We start from the raw sequence: 16663 nt of genomic DNA on the forward strand, positions 1-16663 counted from the left end.
ATGTACAAACACATCCCATCTAGTTTGTTGACATGTAAGTGGTAAGGAAAATCACACTATTGTCCAAACATTAGTTTCTCATTCAATGAATCTCTCTGAGTTTCAGAATGTCACTAGGATAACTCTGCAATCTATCCAGTATGATGCAGTTAGTGAGATAGATATGTTGGGGTGAATCCATTGTTGGGCACTGTTACCTTTGCCGTGCCTCTGTCTGCCTTTCAGGTAACCTCTCAGTTACCAAATTAGTCAAAAGGAGCAGATATTCACCTCGAGCATGAACAACAATTACTATTATCCAGGAGGGGTTAAAGCACATTTTCTGATAAAGGACCTCATTGCGACCCAGGCGCTAATGGGTTAATAGCGCCGTAAAAGGCTGCAGCACCGTTAACCTATTAGCACCTAATTACGAGGTCCCTTTGCGGGACCCGACCTTAATGGCTGGTGTAGACCAGGGGCCTCATTACGACCCTGGCGTTAAGGGTTTAACGTCGCCGTAAAAGGTGTCGGCGCCGTTAAACCCTTAGCGCCTGATTACGAGGTCCTTTTGCGGGACCTTGGTGCTAAGTACGGTGCTGCAATTTGTGGCACCGTACTTAGCGCCTTCCCCATTCCCATTGAGCCCTATGGGGCAAAAATGGGAATGGGGAAGGGCCATGGAGGAAGGGGAAATTACCGCCCGCCAACCTTGTGATGGGGTGGTAATTCCCCCTTTCTCCATGGCGGAGTCGGTAACTTACCGGCATGGACCATGGTGCTAATAGCACCATGGTCTTCCGCAAGGGTCGTAATGAGGCCCAAAGTCTGGGATTGAGCAAGTGCAACCCTGGCTGCGTTGCTAATTTCGTGGAGCTTTGTGCGATTGCTGCCCTCAGCTGTACAACAAGAGAGTTCTGCCTCAGCTCATTCACAACATCACAGCCACTCGAGAATCCTGGGTATGTGACGTCACTTGTTCCAAGGTGCAGGACTCCCTGAACAATCAATTCATAAGAACCTGGGAAGATGTGATCCTTCAGAGCTGGCGATGAGAACTTGGAATTGATTCTGGTATCACAGAAGGTCTGTGGCCATAGACGAACCAGTGGACGTATAGCAGTTGGCGGGGCAACTTCGATACCAAAAGTCCAATTGATGATGTTTGGCCTCTGACAAGTCAGATCGTGAGCAGACTGCAACTGGGACCGGGTGGCCCATTGCGATGTATGGGAGGTGCAACCACCTGGATGCCTGCCTTGCTATCTGACTATTGCCTGAGGAGCAGCCCGTGATCTGTGGATAGAATTTGGCACACGTTGTTTATTATGGCACCCTCAACCACCAAAGCTGCAATGTCTTAGCTAGTTAGCTAGAGGTTAGGTATTGGTAGTGGGGAATAGGTTATGTTGGGAGGGATATGCAAAAGGTGCAATGCTACAAGGTGCTATTCTGTTTCAGGAAAACAATAGTTGTGTAGTGATGGTTTCATTAGCATCTTTAGACATCCACTTCTAACTCCAGATTAATACTAGTAGAGTCAACCCCAAACAAGAAGGCCGAAACACACCTGTGTCGACATTCCTTTGAATGAAATCCATTGCATATAAAGATGTGACATCTTCGGCTTGTTATAACATGTGGCTTTTGATGTGTACATCCATGGTGTAGCCAATGTTGATAAGCAATGTATCTTTAACACTTGCGGACCGCTGCCTATGAGTGACTTGTATATGTGTCTAGACCGATGAAATGGCAATATTATTAGACTCTTCATTACGACCCAGGCGGTAAGTTACCGCCTGGGCCGTGACTTTACCACCATGGCGTAAACTACGTTTACGCCATGGTGGTTGGCGGACTTACCGCCCCATTCCGAGGTTGGCGGGGCGGTAAGTCCCCAATCCCCATTTACCCTTCCCCATTCCCATTTTTGCCCCATAGGGCATAATGGGAGTGGGGAAGGCGTTAATTACGAGACCGTAAATTACGGTGGCGTAATTAACTCCATGGTCCCTTAGCGCCATGGATTTTAACACCTGCTAAAAGCAGGTGTTAAATCCGCCATGGCGCTAAGGGACCTCGTACTCAGGCGGTAAGGGTCGGCGCTGTTTACGCCGCCGTAAAACACTTACCGCTTGAGTCGTAATGAGGCCCTTGATTAGGGATGCATTGAGCATGAGTACCCTATGGACTCACTTACTGACTAACAATTTCAAACTTCCATGTTGTTTGAAATTAATGATCGGTAATAGATAAAAATACTTTAAAACAGAGCTAGATGTATTCTTTCAGTGTTGTCTGTGAATTTCTTTTAGACTGTTTTGCTAACAGATAAAGTTGAATATATGTTTTTAACCAAATGCAGGTTGGATTGTACTGCTATAACACGCGTCTGAGTGAAACTGGTGGAATGGTGTGATCAGAATAGGAAGAAACTTTGCAGAGTGCCCCCATTAGGTGCTGCGCTGGTATTAGTGTAATCCTGGTAGAGGGAGGTACTGGACTGGGCCACACCATTGTACTGATTGTCCAGACCAATACTACAAAGAATGATGTGTTTTGGATATCAGAAAGGAACTAGATGGTAAATTTGCATTTTGACTTTGAACAAAATTGGACCAGTTTGTTTCCTCTTACGTTTGAGAATTGTTTAGATTTGCTGCCACAGGTTGAGAGCATTAATGAGGTCCAAAAGGAGTTACACACATTAGAGGTGATTTCCTTTTATGAAGAAAGACAGGCATTTCAGATAGCACACCAGACGGCCACCTTGTGCACCCCCACTGATGTGATATGTTATTTCACTCAAAGGGTTAAGAAGAAATCTTTGGTTACCACCGCCCTGAGTCTACTGCTGTTCTCTGCTCTTTTACTATGCATGCTGATATGTTGCTGCAAACGCAGAGATAATGGAAGCAGCATAGACATTGCCACCTCCAGATCCCAAAACGGATATTCATCTATCATGTTTAATGATGTTTTTCTGCCAGCCCCACATGAGTTAAAAGAAGAAGTAGATGCCCCGATGAACATTGAAATGTAGATTGTTACTAGCTGGGGTACCCAGCGTTGCCCTTGTCCTGATCAAGTGGTGTCTCATGTGCCCTGGAGAATGTTGCTCTTATCCTCTTGTGAGCAAGTCTTGCTTCAGTTTGCTCTGGCATCTCATTTGCCCTGGAGAAAGTTGCTTTTGTCCTCTGGTCGGCAAGTTGTGCTGCTGTTTGCTCTGGTGTCTCGTGCCCTGGAGGATGGTGCTCTTGTCCTCTTGTTGGCAAGTCTTGCTTCAGTTTGCTCTGGTGTTTCATGCGCCCTGAAAGATGTTGCTCTTGTCATCATGTCAGCAAGTTCTGCTTCAGTTTGCTCTGGCATCTCATGCACCCTGGAGGATGTTGCTCTTGTCCTTGTGTCTGCAAGTCTTGCTTCAGTTTGCTCTGGTGTCTTATGCGCCCTGAAATATGTTGCTCTTGTCCTCTTGTCGCGAAGCCTTGCTACGTTTTGCTCTGGTGTCTCGTGCCCTGGAGGATGTTGCTCTTGTCCTCTTGTTGGCAAGTCTTGCTTCAGTTTGCTCTGGCATCTCATTTGCCCTGGAGAAAGTTGCTTTTGTCCTCTGGTCGGCAAGTCGTGCTGCTGTTTGCTCTGGTGTCTCGTGCCCTGGAGGATGTTGCTCTTGTCCTCTTGTTGGCAAGTCTTGCTTCAGTTTGCTCTGGCATCTCATTTGCCCTGGAGAAAGTTGCTTTTGTCCTCTGGTCGGCAAGTCGTGCTGCTGTTTGCTCTGGTATCTCGTGCCCTGGAGGATATTGCTCTTGTCCTCTTGTTGGCAAGTCTTGCTACATTTTGCTCTGGTGTCTCATACGCCCTGGAGGATGTTGCTCTTGTCCTTGTGTCAGCAAGTCTTGCTTCAGTTTGCTCTGGTGTCTCACGTGCCCTGGAGGATGTTGTTCTTGTCATCATGTCAGCAAGTCCTGCTTCAGTTTGCTCTGGCATCTCATGTGCCCAGGAGAAAGTTGTTTTTGTCCTCTGGTCGGCAAGTCATGCTGCTGTTTGTTGTTCAGAAGCTCTTGATATTGATTTTCGCTTTGCATTAGATGGAGCTTTTTCAATTTATGTACGTTTTTTGTGCTGCATGTTTCAGTCACTCAGTGGCTTCAGCACATTTGAGAAAGTGTCCAAGAAATATTGATTGATTGTGCTCTCTTCTTGTGAATGAACTTAAGTAAACAGTATCCTTGCCATTTCCCATATTTGGAGTAGCATGATACTTTTTATTTTAATTCCCTTTAAAAATGCTTCAATAAACACTTTGGAACTGTATACAGTAGTAATACATTTCAGAGGGATAACCAACACATCACACATGTGTTTCCGTCTAGTACCTACTGCAGTGAATTGGGTGAGCATCAGTAAATGAGGGTGTCTACGGAGTGAATTTTTTCCATCCAAACATAAGCTACAATCTTGCCCCAGACAAATGAGGAATCCATGCAAAATGTGGTAGCAGTGGGTTCAGCGGTGTGGATTTGTATAGCCGGGCAAACATACACACACACATACATTCCACTTTATATATAAAGATTTAGGGAAGTCTTCAATGCCTACTTGCGAAGGCCCGGTTCCCATGAAACCTACTATGATATAACAGTGCAAGGAACCAGTATTGAGATTGCTTTCTGGAACACAATCAAGGCTGAATATTTCTCTGTGTTGAGTTGCACCCAATTGCAAAAGGGGGGATTGTGTGAGAAAAGAGAAATAAAGTGAATAAAGAAAAATAAATGTATTATAATTAACATGAGCCAAAGAAATTGAAATCTAGGCCTCACGCCACGCCCAGCCCCCTCCCAGCTGCATCATGTCAGTAACACCTTAGTAATATTTCTCTTTCAGCAGACGCTGTCGGACACTGGTGCAATGAATGAAAGGTTTGGCTTTGCCGCTGCTTGTTTTTAGCGAGTTTTGAGCATGTGCAAATGATGGGACTGGAAAAGTGATGCTCAGCAGGAACCAGAGACGAGGTGGTTTTGGCACACGCAGTGGCTTTGAATGGTATGAAACATGCACTGCCCATAAAATAGTTGAAGACTCATGGGCGTAATTTTAGGGGGGGCAGGGGTATTTGTCCGCCCCAACTTTCATGACACACCATTTTGTCCCCATTCGTTTGGCTGGGCACCTTTTCTTCAGATGTCATGTCCCCCCAACATTTTCAGCAAAGTTACTCCACTGTGAAGACTTCATGGTGGGATGGATGCCTGCCACCCTCAGCAGTGATTGCAAGAGTGGAAGTCATCATATGATGTGGCAACCTTAAGTGGACACTGTGGAAGATGTAATGACTAATGAAAGCATTAATTGTGCTGGTGGTAGGCGGACTGCATCAGCCGGAAGGTCTCGTGATGGGTTACAGTATGTTTTTTGTTTTCAAATCGATCCGTTGAATTGTGACCTACTAAGTTGAGCGGTCTGGAGGACAGGTTAGGTTAGAGCTGTCAGTTCCCGATAGATGTAGGATGCTGTTTTCTTGACTTGCAATTGAATGAATGAAGCAGCCTCTCGTTTTTATCACCCGAAATTGATGCATGAGGCAGGAGCTTGGTTTGTACAACAAGTGGAAGGAGTGTAGATCCCTTTCAAGCCAATGTGATTCAGGTTAACTTTTTTGTGGAACTTACTTCTTCTTCCACTCATCGTACTGTATATTGATCAGCTGTTGTCAAATTTGTCACCTTCTTAAAAGAATGTGCATTTCGGTACACCCAGACATAGAAAATAACGTCTCTTTATTTATTTATTTATTTTGGCATTTGTAAAGCCCGCCTAGCCTGGTGGCAACTGGGTGCTGGCATACATACGAATGATGATTACGGTAGTTACATATTGCAGTTGGTTACAGGCTGTGCCAGTAAAAAACATTGTATGCATGGCAAACTATATACAGTTGGTAACAGGTATCAATACAGGTAGATTGCTGGTACATAGTCAAGATGAGAACTATATAGTTGTCCTTCCTCTAGGTATCTTGTGAAAAGAGTCAGGTCTTCAGGCCTTTGCGTAAGGACCAAAGGAAGGGATCTGATCTAAGCGTAATGTCATGGTGGTTTTCCTTTTATTTAAAGGTTGGAGGTTTATCACTGCTGGAATTATCAGTCAAGCTAGTTATGTACATGTTCCTGTTGTCATGAGAATGCCTGATGTTAGGGCTATGGCCCTTTCGGATTAGTATTTTTTGTTAAATGGTGTGAGGTTCAGGATTACCCAGGGAATAAAAACGGGTTCTTCACTGACTGAATGTCCGTATTTCTATGAATGTCCTTCTTTTTGTGTTCTTCGGTGCCTGAAAGTATTTAAAGATCTCATGGCACACCTGACAGTGACCGCAGATTATTTGTTCATCTCATCTCAAAAACCCTGTCTTCCAGTGTCTTCATCAATGCTAAGCAGGTGGGTTAGATGGGTTATGCCTTTAGCAGAAGTCATTGTGGCAGCATAAGTAGCTCATTCAGCTAGGGGTGAAGTGTGGAAGCTTCCAATGCATCTTGGTCTGGTTCCAGGTCAGAGGACATTCTCAGGTCTGACTGTTGGATTTACAAACAGGGTTTTCACAAATGTCATTGCAAATCTGTTGTGATGTCTAGTCTTTGAACTTGCATAATAGGAAGCCTCCGTAACAGCACAAGAATGCCAATTGTGCCTAGTAAATTACAATGGAGAGGCAGTATTCTATGAATGGAAGCCAGGTGAGTATTATCCCTCCCTAGTCACTAGCCCTATTATCTTTATCTCCCCACTACATCCATGGAGGCTTTCCAGAGATAACACGTAATTTATCTGGAGGAACAGAAGAGCTGATTTCTGGGAATAACAATCTGCATTATGGGAGTATTGGAGTGTTTGGTGTTCCTACTGTGAGTGGTGTCAGCGTTGATAGATGGAAAAGTTGAATAGGGGATGAAGGAGCGGGTGGAGCTGATTAAAAGATGGAAGGACTTTAGAGAATAGAGACTAATTGATAAGGTGGGACTGTGACTCACAAGGAGAGGGAAAGAGGTTTGTGGGATGTGTACTTCTAAAGGAATAAGATTAAGGCTCTGATTCATGGATTATTTGCGCCGGAAAAAAACGGGATTTGTGCGCCATTCTGTCCGCAAATCCCCATTTGTTAAACAGGGATTTGCGGGCAGAATGGTGCACAAATCGCCGTTTTTCTGCGCAAATAATCCCATGAATCAGCCCCTTAGTTTTTTTTCTCTTTCTTACAACTAATGATAAAGCGTAGAAAAGAGAAAGACGTACCACGTGCCTCCATCCATGTCATTACAGAATCCCGACTTCGCAACACAATTTACTAGTAGCAATCAGCACTATCTAGGAATCACATTCCCAGAGATTTGACTCAAAGATGGAACACAAATCTTACTTACCTAAGGAAGACGGTTCTTCTTCATTTTGACAGGAGCCCCCTTTTGAAATTAAGCTCATGGAGCAAAATGAATTTCATTAAAATACTTATCCTATCGCTGTCCATCTCCAAAAGAGTAGCTAAACTGAAACGAAAGTTTCCCTTAGGGGAGCGAAAGAAGCCTGTACTTTAATAGGGTACGCTCATGCACCCTATGAATTGTGCAAGATTCATCTTATCAGACCTGAGATGATGCCACGACATGAAGGCGGTTTTCCTATTAAAATGTTTTAAAATGTGACTAAAAATGCAAGCAAACTAATAAGATCATGCATAACGGGCACATAGCATATCATTCTATTCATTGTAACAAAAATAACACAACCCATATAACACTGACAATTCCTTAGAGACTTCCCAGTAGTTTGGTCAAAATCACATGCTTCAATCACATGCTTCAAATCACATGCTTCAAATCACATGCTATGCTAAAGTTATCTAATCTGAATTCAGTGGATGTGCCCTATCACGGAAAAGACATCATGCATTTACGCCTAACATGCCTCTTCACTCTCATGTGGCATAGATGACAGTCTTCCACCAGCCTGAAATCACACATGTGCATTAACCATGGGTTAACTTGAAGATGAGCGGCGTGTTTCTGATGTCTGAGTATGTCACCCAGGGGCCCTTGTCAGACATACGTTCATGTGGAAGCATTCTGTAGCAGCTATCTCGCCTTTCGCGCTCTGAAACACTTGTGTACGAGCGCGATATAAATAAAATAGAATATCATTTCATTTGCTTTGAAGATGAGCAGCGTGTTTTTGATGTCTGACTATGTCACCCAGGGCCCTGGTCAGCCCTGTGTTCATGTGGAAGCATTATGCAGCAGCCATCTTGCCTTGAAGATGAGCGGCGTGTTTCTGATGTCTGACTATGTCACCCAGGGCCCTGGTCAGCCCTGTGTTCATGTGGAAGCATTATGCAGCAGCCATCTTGCCTTGAAGATGAGCGGCGTGTTTTTGATGTCTGACTATGTCACCCGGGGCCCTGGTCAGCCCTGTGTTCATGTGGAAGCATTATGCAGCAGCCATCTTGCCTTGAAGATGAGCAGCGTGTTTCTGATGTCTGACTATGTCACCCGGGGCCCTGGTCAGCCCTGTGTTCATGTGGAAGCATTATGCAGCAGCCATCTTGCCTTGAAGATGAGCGGCGTGTTTCTGATGTCTGAGTATGTCACCCGGAGCCCTGGTCAGCCCTGTGTTCATGTGGAAGCATTATGCAGCAGCCATCTTCCCTTGAAGATGAGCGGCGTGTTTCTGATGTCTGAGTATGTCACCCAGGGGCCTGGTCAGCCCTGTGTTCATGTGGAAGTATTCTGCAGCAGCCATCTTGCCTTGAAGATGAGCGGCGTGTTTCTGATGTGTGAGTATGTCACCCAGGGGCCTGGTCAGCCCTGTGTTCATGTGGAAGTATTCTGCAGCAGCCATCTTGCCTTGAAGATGAGCAGTATGTTTATGATGTGTGAGTATGTCACCCAGGGGCCCTGGTCAGCCCTGTGTTCAGCAGTCTTGCCTTGAAGATGAGCAGTGTGTTTCTGATGTGTGAGTTTGTCACCCAGGGGCCGTGGTCAGCCCTGTGTTCATGTGGAAGCATTCTGTAGCAGCTGACCTGGGTGACATACTCAGACATCAGAAACACGCCGCTCATCTTCCAGGCAAGATGGCTGCTACAGATACTGTAGAGAAAAGGTCTGATTAATGGAAATGTGTGCAGAAATCCCACAAGTGCTGCGCGTTGAGAAGGCCACTGCCCAATCCTGCCTGCAGAATAAAAAATGCGCGCCCTGCCTATTCATGGAATTCACTGCGCAAAGTAACCGTATTCGCAAGTCATGCCCGGAACGCCCCCGACACACCCCCACGCAAAGTAAAAACAGCTAGAACAGCTACCTTTGCGTGCTCCCCTGGGTGCGATTACACGCATCCTTCAAACAGTGCACAGGGTCCCCTGCAACCAGACCTGCATCTTGGGGACCCTGCGCAAGGTCCCTGTAACTTTTGCCGGCACCCTGACAACATGCATATGAAAAATTGTGATTTAGTAATCACTCGGGAAATCTGCGTACAAACCCCCGTAAACTGTTCCTGCACCCTGCTAAACTGTGTACGCGCACCCCTAAGTCTGATCGGAACCCCGACTGCGTGCACTCTCCCCATAATACGACTTGCGATTATACCATCTCACAATTCCATGCACAAGTGCCTGTATGCCTGCCTTCGGGTGGCAGATAATGTGAAGAACTTGCATGGCCAACTGCCTGCCGAGAGGTTGCGCGCTCCAATCCATGAATACGTCTCGTGCCATGCAATTGTGGGCGTGCGATGGACTGCCTGCGGGCCGTCCCTCGTAGCGCCCACTTTTTTGCATGTTCTTCCCTATTTTCTGTGCTTCGCCCCATACTCCGCCCTCTGCACAGGCCTCGCCCACGCGCTGCGTGGTGTCTCACTCGAGGCGCTCGGCGGCTCGCAGAGAAGTGCCGAGCCTGTGCAAACTCCATGCAAGTACTGCGCTTTCAATTCCATTAATTGACGAACACGGATATGCGCACAATTTGGCACGCAAGTACCCTATTTTCCATGCAAATAATTCCATGAATCGGGACCTAGGTTGTTAATTTTGACAATAAAGCCTCTGATTAGTGTGGCTGTTTATTCCTTGGCTTGCTTTACCTCTTTCAATTATCCTCCCTAGGTGCTGTGACTTTCCGTACCACAGTGTTTTGAACTGTCTCTGGGAGATTGACTAACTAGGGGTATGGAATTAGAGACTACAGATGGGCTCAGTTCCTCACTGGTGGAGGTTATAAGGGGTATGTGGTCATGTGACTTCTTATTGCTGCTCTAATCTCTCACAGCATCCTCTTTATCCTGTTCTTCAGGGATCCCTAACATCTCTGGTGGTCCTTCCAGTTCAGCATTACAGTTCCGGGGGCCCCAAGGGATGCTGTAAAAAAACGTCCCTTTATCAAGTGAGCCCCCGTGGCTAGTCAGATTCTTTTTGGTCAGTAGAGGATTTTTAGGGCTCCTGTGCTGGGGTGAAAGCTTTCTTTTGCCTACTCTTTCACATTAGGTATTGAGTCCAATGTCAGATTTCCATGGCCAGGTGGATCCCTATTCTGGACCCAGTCCAATTGTCACCGCAAATATTCTTCCTGGTGTTTTCATGAATAGGAGCAAGGAGAAAGTAAAGGTCGAGGAGGGGTCAGGGAAACTTGCCCATGGGATGACATGGGCATTTTAGAGGCCTTTCCCTCAGGGCTCTAGGGTAGTGCTTAATTTGTGTAGGTGTTTGCCAGACCTGAGCCCTGGGACTTCTTTTTTGAGTGGGCACTTATTCTTTAAGACACACTTAAATTTTGATGTAGTGTTTTGGCAACTGTATTTGAATGGTCAGCTTGCCATAGTCCGACACAACAAGGAACAACAGTGTCAAAATAATTCAACAATCTCTGGGGAGGTGAGGGGTGATGAAAATGGGATGGGATATGGCCATAAAAAGCCAAACATCGGGTGTTTATCTTCCCCGAAATCCGCAAACATCTCAGATATATTTTGGCACGAAGAACATTCTGGATAAGAGAAGGCACTTTAAACCTATTCCAGGTCGATCTTCTGAGTTCACACCAAACTTATTAAAGGAGCCAAGTATGCTGAACCGAAGAAGCAGATCTGTGTAACCCGCTGGTGACCTGCTGGACGTTTTGGCACCTTGACCCCTGCTGTTGTCCTGTCGGAGCCCCTGTTTCTCATCCATCAAAGAAGGCCTGCAAGGGAGCTTCGACCCGTTGGAGTAGTGCGGTTAACTACTCTCTGCACCTCCTGCTTGACCTGCAAACAAGCCCTTTTGGAAGTGCTCCTGGGCCGCCCAGTGAACTGACCAGCTTGTACAGACCTTTGCCTTGGAACCGCCACTGCCTCATGTTTTGACTTAAGACTTTGGGAACAGTAAGCTCTTGGTAGAAGGTACTCTCCCACAGAGTTTCATACACCTAGCATTCCTAGGTCTGGGATTAGGAGAATCCTCCTGAACCCGAGCCCATGCGTTACCTTTGTCGCCCCGCTATGGTGACAAGCTTCGTGGGCGCCTTGTTGCTATGCCTCCCTGTGCCCTAAAACGAACTGCAGTGGAACTGCCCTAATCCCTTTGCCCAAAGTTGAGAAATCGCCACTCTGCCGTCACAGACTGAAGTGACGGAATGCAGCCCCTGAAAGCCGGAGAGATGCGCAACTGCTGGACTAGAACCTGGAACCTGCAAGCGAACTGGACTTGACTGGTGAAGTTTGGTCCGAGTGCGTCAAGGGTCGGTGAGTACTTGCCTCACTTACCGGTGGCCCCTGGCGCATCCATAGATTTTTACGCACAAGTGTCCCCCAAGGGCCACTCACCGTTGTTAGGGTAGTTTATGCTACCATCCTATTCCCAATTACTGAAAATGTGTCTGTGACCTTGTGGAGACCCTCCTTGAATAGTGGAATACTATTCATAATCGCCGTACCCACTTCCTGCGGCACTAAAGCCCCTTGAAGAGACCCCTTGTGTACTTGAATTCATGATCGAATGCTGCCACGCTGAACGTACTTTTGAGCACAAGGCTCCACACTTCATAGGGATTGGACTGCCTATTAGTTAGGGTTGAGACTCTTTGAAGAATTGCCTAAAGTATATTTGCACTGTCTGACCCTCTTCTGTTATAGGTTGTGGATCTTTACTGGTTTAATATTCCTTTAGGCAAATAGTTACTGAATATATGTTTCCTAGTATAGTGTTGTGTTAGTATTGTTAATATTCCTGTAGTTTCACCTTGTGTTTGATTTAAAAGGCCTTTAATAAATGTATATGTATTTTTATATATATATATATATATACACCTGACTGAGAGTAATGTGTGGTGTCATTTACTGTGTGTGTGCATTGTAGACCTTCGATCACCCTCACCTCTCCTGAGACCTAGGGCTTCATTACACGGAAGGCGGTAAGGGTTAATGGTCACCGGTAATGGTACCGGTGACCGTTAACCCTTACCGCCTGATTATGAGGTCCCTTTGCGGGTTGGTACTTTAACGGCTGCTTGTTAGCATGCGTTAAAAACCAACCCGCAATGGGACCAGGGTGCTAATTGCGGTACCGCAATTTGCGGTACCGTAATTAGCACCTTCCCCATTCCCATTATGCCCTATGGGGCAAAAATGGGAATGGGGAAGGGCAATGGGGGAAGGGAGAATTACCGCCCCGCCAACCTTGGAATAGGGCAGTAATTCCCCTTTGCTCCAAGGCAGTGCCGGTATTTTACCGGCATGGATCAAGGTTCTAATAGCACCTTGGTCCACAGCCTACCGTGTAATGAGGCCCCTAGTCTTGACCGCCGACAATACTACCTTGATTGGTGTGGCTTGTCCAGATGTTTAACCCTGCTCCAAGAAACTAGGCTGGCCTTCTGAACCTCTGTCCACCAGGTCAGAGTTCAGGAATCCATCTTAACAAATTGGTGTACAGCGGTGGGATAGGATCCAAGATAACCAGTGTTGCGCACTGGCAAAGTTACCCAGATTACACTTATCCAAGGCACATAGTGACCTTAGTAGAAATGTAACTATAAAGGCTAACAACCTATCTTAAAACATGGAAGCAATAACTAACATAACTTTGAATGCTTCCAAATCAGAGACACTGAGAATGTTGTGTATCGAGAGAGGCTTTTCTGCTCAAGGTACCAAAGGTGAAATGATCCAACAGATCATGGATTGCCGAGAGGTATAGCTCGATGCCATTACCTCAGATGAGAGTGCAGAAGGTGGTGGGGCTGCTCCCACTGGCAGCTCCAGCAGAGCTGTCTCTGCCCTCATCCATGTGGTCCATGAAGACAGGGATGATGAAGAGTCCCACGTTTTGTCTGTTAGCTCTGATGCTGAAGCCATGCTTGAATTCAAGAAGCAAGAGCTGCTGTTTAAGCAGAAGAATGTTGAGTTCAACATGGCAAAGCTGAGAGTTGAGCAAGCAGAAAAACAAAAGGACATGGATCACAGTTGGAACTGGCCAAGATTCAGGCAACAACTGGCTCCTCCAAGAGATCTGGAAATGGGCCTGGGTTCTCCTCTCATCCACGGTTTCCTAAAGATCTGCTCAGTATGTATGATGAAAAGAATGACACCATGGACTGGTTAACTGCATTTGAGTATGCCTGTGAAGTCCAAGAGGTTGTGGATGCTGACAAGATTGCATGGTTGCTCATTCGACTACCCCATTCTGGCTGCAGTGACATTATGGAAATGTCAAAGGCTGACAGAAAAGACTGTAAGATTGAAACAAACTGTCAACTTAAAGTTTGGGAAGACTCCTGTTCAATACTTGAAGAGATTTAGAGAGTATAAAAAGAAAGAAGGTAACTCTTGGGTGTCCTATGTTACTGGTTCTTTGAATAACTTGACTGGCTGGGTTGAAGGCTATAGAGTCACCACCTTTGAGGGTATGATATGTTTGGTCATGCTTGAACATATTTTTGCATCTTGTTCCCCTGAGCTTAAGCAGCACTTGGCTGATTCAAAGGAGATAGATCCTAAGAAGCTGGCCAGTGCAGCAGATTTGTGGGTGTCACACAGAGTGTCCCACAAGTACAAGCCTACTCCTGGTAAGCAGGAGGAGGGGAAAAAAACAAAGATAAGGAGGGCGGGGGATCTGATAAAACTTCCTCCTCCCTCCAAAAGGGCCACACAAAGAAAAACAAGGGTAAGTCCCAAGAGAATGTTCAGGGTAGTGGGAGTTATACTCCCAGGCAGAACTCTGGTCCCAAAACCCAGTGGATATTGTGTGGCTTATGGCACAAGTGACCATGTGAAGGGGGCCTCCAGATGTAAGGTCAAAACCATGGGGGTCCACTGTGAGTCTGGCCTTCCCCTCCTATGAGGAGGAAGTGATCAAAGGGGCATCCTTCTCCTCAGACTCCTTCCCCAGTGGGATAGAATCCGAAGCAGTCCTAGTTTCCCCTGGGATCCTGGGAGCCGAAAGTCTCAGAGGCATATGCTAGCATTGCAGATAACATCACACACTACTTTAAAGACAGTGTGCTAATCAAAGGAGTAGATACTCCTGCCCTCAGGGATAGTGGAGCCAGCAGAACCGTGGTGGATTCAACTTTGGTAAACCCAGAGGAGCTTGCCAGAGATCCCCTGATGCCCACCAAGTTATCTGATGGTTCCCCTCTCAAGTTTCCAATAATGCCTGTAAATGTTACTATCAATGGTACAATGGTTACGATCCCAGTGAGCATACAGAGGCAAGTCCCAGGTAAGGTCCTGCTGGGGAATGATCACAAAGACTTAGGTCTTGTGGTTGACACAGCAGAGAGACCATGCACAAGGTCACAAACAAGCGCTGCCTTAGCGAAGACCAAGGCAAAGCCCAAGCCAAAGGTGAAACCCAAGGCTACAGGAGTCAAGAAAGACAAGAGAGGGAAAGAAATATTCCCTCTAACTCACTGTAATAACTTAGTTAAAATAATGCTTCTAAAAAGCAGATAATCCTTTGGCAAATGTGAATGACACCTACCTTCTCTTCAGTCAGCCTTCTCGGGATAGAAGGTAGAGGGAATCACCTGGAAACTCCTCTCAACCCCGGCCAAGAGGGTAGGGTGAAGTGGAGCCCCCAGGGGAAACCCCGAAGGGAAAAAACCCCGCGATGAGCTGCTGGAGAGCGTGGATTCCTGCAACGGCTGTTGAAGGTTCACGCCTGTAGAAAGGTATTCTTTTAAGTCTTGTCTGGTAGAATTCTGGATGAAAAGAATAGAGATAGATAAGTATGGTTCCTGAGCTCCAATATCGAAAGAGAAAAGTAAGAGAAAGGCTTACCCTAACAGACCTGATCTTAATTAGATTTCGGTATTAAACTCCGAAGGAAAATGCAGACCTGGAGCCTATAGTCAAGCACGACAGTTAGACAAAGTTTCAAATTCAGCTCGGAAATGAACTCGTAAGAAAGGGAAAGAATCTTACCCACAGATACAAGCCCCAAGGTGATATGGGTGAAAACTGAATAATGAGGCTATGACAAGCAGATACTGGAAGCAAAATGTAAGGTCTGAGGTCGCGTCCTGTGGGACGTAAATACAAAGAAACAGATTAAAAGAGAGAAATCTCTGCGGGAAAATCGGGCCAAAGGAAATGGCGAATAACTACCGGTGGACGTGGCTGTGACAACAGGAAGGTATCGTCTACCGGATGAGAATAGCAACGGAGATTTCTGGAGCCAGAACAAGAAAAGGTAAGTGAAAATAAGACTAATATTCAGGCTAACATGATAGCTGATTCTAGAAGGTGGAAAAAAGACGAACTCACGATGCGCAGCGCGACTCTAAGGAGAGAAGCAACGCGTAGGACTGAAGCTCCAGCTGCCGGATATCCCATCCCGGAAGTCGGGGGCGGGGCTACCCGTAAAGTCCGGTGAACGCAAACAACTGGTGCGTTGCTCGCAGTCTCGGGTACCTCCATGTTGGGAGTTCCGATCCTGAGCCGGAAATCGGGAAATGCAACCCGGCGAAGAAAGGTAGCAGAGTTCAAGTGGACAGTTGTAACAGTATGCCCCCTCTTAAAGTTACTACCCCCCGGTTTGTCCGGATGCTTCTTGTGAAATGCTCTGATTAATCGTGGAGCATGAATGCAGGATTCAATTTCCCAAGTACGATCAGCAGGGGTGTAGCCCTTCCAATCCACTAGGTACTGTAATTTCCCTCGGTGAATACGTGAATCACACAACTCTAAGACTTCGTACTCTGCATTAGTATCAAGCATAACTGGAGGGGGACGAGAAGAAACCACCGGATGGAAAGTGCTTCTAATGTCAGGTTTTAGCTGAGAGACATGGAAGACTGGGTGTATCCGTGACCAAGTCTTGGGTAGTTTCAGTTTAAAGGCTGCAGCTCCTATTGCCGAAATTACCCGAAAAGGGCCCATAAATTTCGGTGAAAATTTTGAAGGTCTAAGATGTCTAGGCAAAAATCGGGAAGATAACCACACCAGGTCCCCAGGTTGTATTACCGGAGCTTTAGATCGAAGACGATCCGCCATCGTTTTTGTTCTTTCTTGAGCAGTCCTGAGTGCCTGAGAGGCTGCGTGTTGACCCTGGTGTATCTTTTCCAGAAGAACCTTCACATCCGGGCATTTGTCATCCGAAAACCTTTTATCAGGAAATGAGGCAGGGTGAAATCCATAGGAACAAAAAAAAGGAGAG

The sequence above is a fragment of the Ambystoma mexicanum genome, chromosome 10 (assembly GCF_040938575.1).
Source record: "Ambystoma mexicanum isolate Mex_15411 chromosome 10, UKY_AmexF1_1, whole genome shotgun sequence".
NCBI lineage: Eukaryota > Metazoa > Chordata > Amphibia > Caudata > Ambystomatidae > Ambystoma > Ambystoma mexicanum.